Source organism: Galeopterus variegatus, unplaced genomic scaffold, assembly GCF_000696425.1.
Source record: "Galeopterus variegatus unplaced genomic scaffold, G_variegatus-3.0.2 Scaffold369, whole genome shotgun sequence".
In the NCBI taxonomy this organism is placed as follows: Eukaryota; Metazoa; Chordata; class Mammalia; order Dermoptera; family Cynocephalidae; genus Galeopterus; species Galeopterus variegatus.
This window is the reverse complement of record NW_007726480.1, coordinates 153,870-160,951: the sequence shown is the minus strand read 5'-3', so window position 1 is coordinate 160,951 and position 7,082 is coordinate 153,870. Positions and strand designations below refer to the sequence as shown.

The 7,082-nt window shown below is 41.0% G+C and overlaps 1 pseudogene; it reads left to right on the top strand.

Annotated features, from left to right (window-relative positions):
- Positions 1 to 1,770: 1,770 nt before the first annotated feature.
- On the top strand, positions 1,771 to 5,721 carry LOC103586732 (annotated as a pseudogene).
- The last annotated feature ends 1,361 nt before the right edge of the window (positions 5,722 to 7,082 follow it).

Genomic DNA, 7,082 nt, shown 5'->3' with positions numbered 1-7,082 from the left:
GTAGTTCACACAATAGGAAACACATGGAGATTGGTTTTCTAGGTGTTAAGCTATAAAAAGGCTAAAGAATATAAATGTACTCAATATATTTAGATAATTTCAAAAAGGACACTGATGTGATGGTTTTATTAAGGGAAGCTAGAATATTTGGAGTTATGTCCATAACATCTGGATATATTAGTCAGGACCACTTTTGTTGCAAGTGACAAAAATCAAAACTTACATTAAAAAAAAGAAAGGTAAGCCTAGCTTCAGATGTAGCTGGGTACAGGGAGGCAAGAAATACCATGAGCATTTGTATAGCTTACTCACTCTCCGTCTCTCAGCTCTGTTTTATTCTGTCTTAGTTTCATTGTAAGACTCTTCTCATATGGAGCAAAGATGGCCTTTGTGTAATTCTGGAAGATGGGAGAAATTACATGTGATCTTAGGAGACCTTTTTCCCCCCAACAGAAATATCAATTCCTGAAAAAGGACTCTGAATGGCCTATCCCTGAATCACTCACATGGCTGGAAAGTTGAAGTATTGTCCCTAGCAGGGCCAGGGACACCATGGCTGTCTACTCCAAGAGCCAGGGTTAGGGGGAGCCATCAGCCTCTCAGAACCACACTAACTGAGAATGAAGGAGTCATTTCTCATATCAACGGTGCTCATACAAAAAAATGAGAGAAACAACTATCAACTTCCTTTATATAAAATCATCATGCACTGATTACTGGTTGTGTAAGCAGCCTCTAAGATGACCCCTCATGATCCCCATCTTTTGGTATTCACACCTTTGTTTAATCCCCTCCTTTTCAATGTGGGCTGGAGTGACTGACTTTGAAAGAAAAGAATACAGCAGAAGTGATGGCATGTCACTTCCAAGATTAGGTCGTAAAAGACTGCAGGTTCCATCTTGAATGCTCTGCCTCTTCCTGGCTTTCTCTTGAATCATTTACTCTGGGGAAAGCCAACTATCATATTCTGAGTCCATCCTATGCAGAGGCCCACGTAAGTGAACTTGGAAAAGGATTTTCTGAGACTGATGATACCAGATGCTTGAGCTTGGAAGCACATCCTCCCCTAGTCTGGTGTTCACATGAGACCGCAGACTTGGCTGACAGCTGGTCTGCACCCTCATGAACAATCTAGAGGTAGGAGCATCCAGGAAAGCTGTTCCCAGATTCCTAACCTACAAAAACCAGGAGAGCGTACATTTTTGTTTTTATAAGCCACTAAGTTTTGGGGCAATTTGTTACACTGCAATAGATAGCTAATACACTGGGGTTGGTACAATAAGGCAATATTTATGTTCTTCTATATAAATGACCCGAAATAAATACATACAGGATCTGCCAAACAAATCAGTTAAAATGTCATATATGATTTCTGTAATTTGTTTGAACATTTCTTGTGTTTAATGTGAAGAAATGTAAATTTCTCCCAAATGAATCTCCTGGGTATTATTTTTATCCATTAATAGACTCAATACATAGTAGCTGCATTGCGTCTTATTAAATACAAATCTTGAGTCAAAATACAGCAATTACAGCATTTTTTTTTTTTTTTTTAAAGATGACCGGTAAGGGGATCTCAACCCTTGGCTTGGTGTTGTCAGCACCACGCTCAGCCGGTGAGCAAACCGGCCATCCCTATATAGGATCCGAACCCGTGGCCTTGGTGTTATCAGCACTGCACTCTACCGAGTGAGCCACAGGCCGGCCCATTACAGCATTTTGTAGCTAAAGTCTAGACTGCATTATTTTTTTAAGTTCTGGATTATTTCTAATTTTTTACTGGCTCAAATGAAATTTTTAATTGTAATGTGAGGTTAAAAGAATCATTTTGGGGCTGGCCCGGTGGCGCACTGCTACAGTGCGCCGCTTGAGAGTGCGGTGGCGCTCCCGCCGAGGGTTCGGATCCCACATACAGACCGGCCGCTCACTGGCTGAGCGAGGTGCGGACGCAACACCGAGGGTTGCGATCCCGTTGCTGGTCCTGGTCTGGTACGGGCGTGACACTGAGGGTTGCGATCCGTTGCCGGTCATGAAAAAAGACAAAAAGGAAAAAAAAAAAAAAAGAATCATTTTGGAAGATTCTAGACTTGGATGCAGGCTGCTATTCTGGTGTCTCTGATGCCCAAATGTTCTCTCTAAATGCTACCATAATACAGTAGTGCTTAGTCTACTACATTACTTATTCATCAAATAGGTTTTCTGAGCACCTACTTGTGCCAGATATAGGGCCACTTGCTGAGAAAAAGTGGACGAGTTAGAGCCAGTGGCTGCCCATCAGAACTTGGCCATCCAGAGAAACTAGACAACTAAATCAACAATTACAGTTCAGTATGGGAAGCAGAGTCTTTCAAGGAACAAACAAGGAAATGCATACTATGCCAAGAGAGATTACAATGAAGCTTATAACTATTATACAAAAGCCATAGATATATGTCCTCAAAAATGCTAGCTGTTATGGTAATCAAGTTGCCATGTTGATGAAGCTCAGAAGGTTCTGGGAAGCTCTTAGAGATGCACAATAGTCAGTGAGCTTGGATGACAGTTTCATTCAGGGACATCTACAAGAGAGCAAGTGCCACCTCTCTGTAGGGAAGGCCGTGGTAGCATGTCATAGTTTCCACAGAGCCCTACAACTGGATCACAAAAATGCTTAGGCACAACAGGAGTTCAAGAATGCTAATGCAGTCATGGTGTATGAGAAAATAGCAGAAATGGATTTTGAGAAGTGGGATTTTTGGAAGGTTGTTTTCTGCATGGACTGTGCCCTGGAATGTGTCCCACCTGCCATTGCTTCAAAATCCTCGGAACAGAATGTTTAGTGATGCTAGGTCATTATCCCGAAGCAGTCTGTGGCCAGTGACATATTATGAGTGGATTCCACCAATGCAGATGCTCTGTATGTATGAGGTCTTTGCCTTTATTATGAAGATTGTATTGAGAAGGCAGTTCGGTTTTTTGTACAGGCTCTCAGGATGGTTCCAGACCATGAGAAGGCCTGAGTTGCTTGCAGAAATGCCAAAATACTTAAAGCAAAGAAAGAATATGGGAATAAAGCATTTAAGGAAGGAAAATTACAAGCTAGCATATGAAGTATACACAGAAGCCCTGGAGATAGACCCCAATAATATAAAAACAAATGCTAAACTCTACTGTAATCGGGGTAAGGTTAATTTTAAGCAAAGGAAACTAGGTGAAGCAATGGAAGACTGCACAAATGTAGTAAAGCTCAATGACACTTACAGAAAAGCCTCCTTGAGAAGAGCTCAGTGTTCCATAGACACAGAACAGTATGAATAAGCAGTGCAGGACTATGAGAAAGTATATCAGATGGAGAAAACAAAAGAACACAAACCGCTTCTTAAAAATGCACAAGTGGAAATGAAGAAGAGTATGGGGAAAGATTACTACCAAATTCTGGGAGTGGACAAGAATGCCTCTGAGGATGAGTCAAAAAAGCTTACTGGGAGCCAAGGGCAGTCCCTCTGCCCAGAAGCAGGCAAGAAGCAGAGCACCCCTGGGGTCCTATGCAAGAGCCTTGGGCAGCCCCCTCCACCTGGAAGCAGGCAAGGAGCATGCCAAAAATGCCACTTCTGCATGGGTGGCCCACCACAACCACATCTGCTACAAAAGTGGCTATACCACAGCAGTAGCCACAGCCACCATGCAGGCAGCCTGCCAGACACTCAACTGCACTAACACAAGGAAAGTCACCAGTGGAGACCAGAAAAAGGAGAGGGTGTCTCTCTCCTCAAAGCCCACTCCAGAGTAAAAGAAAAAGCAAAGAATGTAGCAGAACTCATGGAACTGAAAGATTTACTCAATGAAATAAAAAACACAACTGATAGCTTAAAGAGCAGTCTAGAACAAGCAGAAGAAGGAATTTCTGATCTTGAAGATAGTCTTTTTGAAATAACCCAGGCAAACAAAAAAGGAGAAAAGAGTCTTAAAAAATGAAGAAAATCTAAAAGCACTAGCAGACAACCTTACGCACACCAACATTAGAATCATGGGTGTTCCAAAAGGCAGGGAGAAAGGAAAAGGCATGGAAAACCTATTCAATGAAATAATAACAGAAAACTTCCCAGGTATAGGGAGACACATGGACCTTCAGATCCAGGAGGCTCAAAGATCCCCAAACAGATTCAACCCAAAAAGACCCTCTCCAAGATACATTATAGTCAACTGGCAAACCTCTAAGACAAAGAGAGAATCTTAAAAGCATCGAGAGAAAAGCATCAGGTCACCTATAAGGGAGCACCTATCAGACTAACTGCAGACTTCTCAACAGAAACACTACAGACCAGAAGAAAATGGGATGATATATTCAAAATACTAAAAGAAAACAACCTGCAAGCTGAGAATACTTTACCCAGCAAGGTTATCCATCAGAAATGAGGGGGAAATAGTGCATTTTCCAGACAAACAAAAACTGTGGAAGTTCACCCCCACAGGACCTGCCCTACAAGAAATCCTCAAGGAAGCCCTGCATCTGGAATCTGAAAAACAATAATCACTACCACGAATACACAAGGAAGAACAAAACCCACTGGTAGAACAAAAATGCAAAAAAGAAAAAGAAACTAAATCTTACCACCACAAAAAACCATAATGACGATATAATAATGCCCCTGCTTTATTTCTGGTTTTAGTAATTTTGGTCTTCTCTCCTTTTCTTGGTCAGTCTAGATAAAGGTTTGCAAATTTTGTTGACCTTTTTAAAAGAATCAACTTTTGGCTTTGTTAATTTTCTCTATTGTTCTTTAATTCCCTGTTTCATATATTTCTGTTGTAATCTTTGTCATTTCCTACTTATATTTGCTTTTGGTTTAGTTTGCTCTTTTTCTGGTTTTTTTTTTTTTCCTTTTTGTCTTTTTTCATGACCGGCAACGGATCGCAACCCTCGGTGTTGCTCCCGCCCCTCGCTCAGCCAGTGAGCGGCTGGTCTGTATGTGGGATCCGAACCCTCGGCGGGAGCGCCACCACACTTCCCAAGCGGCGCACTGTAGCAGTGCGCCACCGGGCTGGCCCTTTTTCTGTTTTTTTAAGGTAGAAGTTTACATGACTGATTTGAGATTTTTCTTATTTTTAATATAGGTGTTTAAATTTTCCTCTAAGCACTGCATGAGCCCGGCATTCTATTAATTTTGATTTTTATCTCAAAGTACTCTCTAATTTCCCTGTGATTTTTCTTTTGGCCTGTTGTTAATTTAGGAGAATGTTGTTTAATTTGCACACATTTGTGAATTTTCTAAATTTCCTTCTGTTATTGTGGTCAGAGAACATATTTTCTATGATCTTGGTCTTTTTAAGTGTATTAAGACTTGTTTTGTGACCACAAATAAATAAATAAAAATACTCGGTTCGAAATGGAAAGAAAGAAGGAAAGAAGAGAGAGAGAGAGAGAGAGAGAGAGAGAGAGAGAGAGAGAGAAAGCTTACTGGAGACGGGCCTTCATGCACCATCCAGCTCAGCACAGTGCAGCCAGTGCCGAGGCTCAGTAGAAAGGAAGAAAAACAGTTCAAGGAAGTCAGAGGAGCCTTTACCATAGTCTCTGATCCCAAGAAAAAGACTTGCTATGACAGTGGACAGGACCTGTACGAGGAGGACATGGACATGTGTGATTTTGATGCAAACAGTGTCTTCAAGGCATTCTTCGGTGGTCCTCGGAGCTTCAGCGTTGAAGCATCTGGTCCAGGGAGTTCCTTTTTTCAATTTGGCTAATGAAGGGCAACCACCCAGAACCCAGAAATGCAGACACGCTCGGTTTCACCTTGAATGGGGTCACATCACCTCCTCCTTTCATCATGTGTCCGTGTACTTAGAGCAGTTTCGTGTTCTCGGTTGGATGCCCTGTGTCTGTGAGTTGGGTGAAGGAGAGGGACGCAGCGCCTAAGACTGCGGGGAGGGGAGGGAGGCAGGGTGGACAGGGAGGCAGCCTGTGAATTTTTGTTTTACTGTTTAACTTTATTAAAAAAGAAAAAAAGAGAGGGAGAGAGAGAAAAGAATCATTTTGCCAAGTTACTTCTGACTGTTGATTAAAGATCCGAATGCATCCCCATGAAGTAAAGGTCTATATAAGGACAATGTGACATTGTCTTTGAGATCTGTTTATGTCTTCGTGTTTGTAGGTTACCTAAGTACCTCTCCCTGAGGAAAAACAAATAAATCTCCAAGGAAAAAAGAAAGAGTACTACATCATGAAAAGAATGTTTATTAAAGCCATATTTCTTTAAAATCTGTCTTTTCTTTGACAGCACCTTCACAATAAAATGAGATTTTTTTTTCATTTATAAATTACATAACCTGGGTATAAACAGTAGACCGATGTAGTTCCATAAAAAATATCAAGTTATAATCTTTGCAAACTTAGTAGATAATAGAAACGTTGATTAACCTCAACGGAAGTGCTCATACCTGCTGCTATCTTCAGAAATTAATAGCTACCTGGGGCATTTTTAACTTATATATAATGTAATGTTGAGTGGGATTTTCCTATGATGATTGCCCTAATATCTCAGGAAATTCTAATTAGCAATTCATTACTATTCCACCCTGTCATCACACAACCCTCGTTGCTGCTGTAATATTGTATCTTCTAACGTGACAGATGGAGGCTCCATTAGGTGCTGAGGGTGCTTGTGATAATTATACAGAACAGGCAGCAACACTGCATTTGCTGTTACTGTTCTAAGATATCACTGTATCCAGACAATTAGGGGGCTCAATGGAGAACCAAAATAAGGATCTTTAAATATGCCTCCCACCTTCTTATAAGCTCCAGGTTTTCTTACAAGGGCCTGGAAGCAGGGTCCTATACGTGTACTTTGTGGGAATTCAGTAAATCCTTACAATCCATTACTGCTCGTTATTACCAGTTAACTCATTTGTGTGTTGCAAATTCCTTCATCTTAACCATTCTCACTCGTGTACATAGAAAACTCCAGGTTTTAACATATAGTATAACATTTGGTTGAGTTTTTAAAAAATTTTCCATCCTCATGTAATTTTCTACTACTGTAGAGGGCTGTTTTGAAGCTGCAGTATTTTGTTTTGTTGTTGTTCAGTCCTTTGAAGCCTTGTGA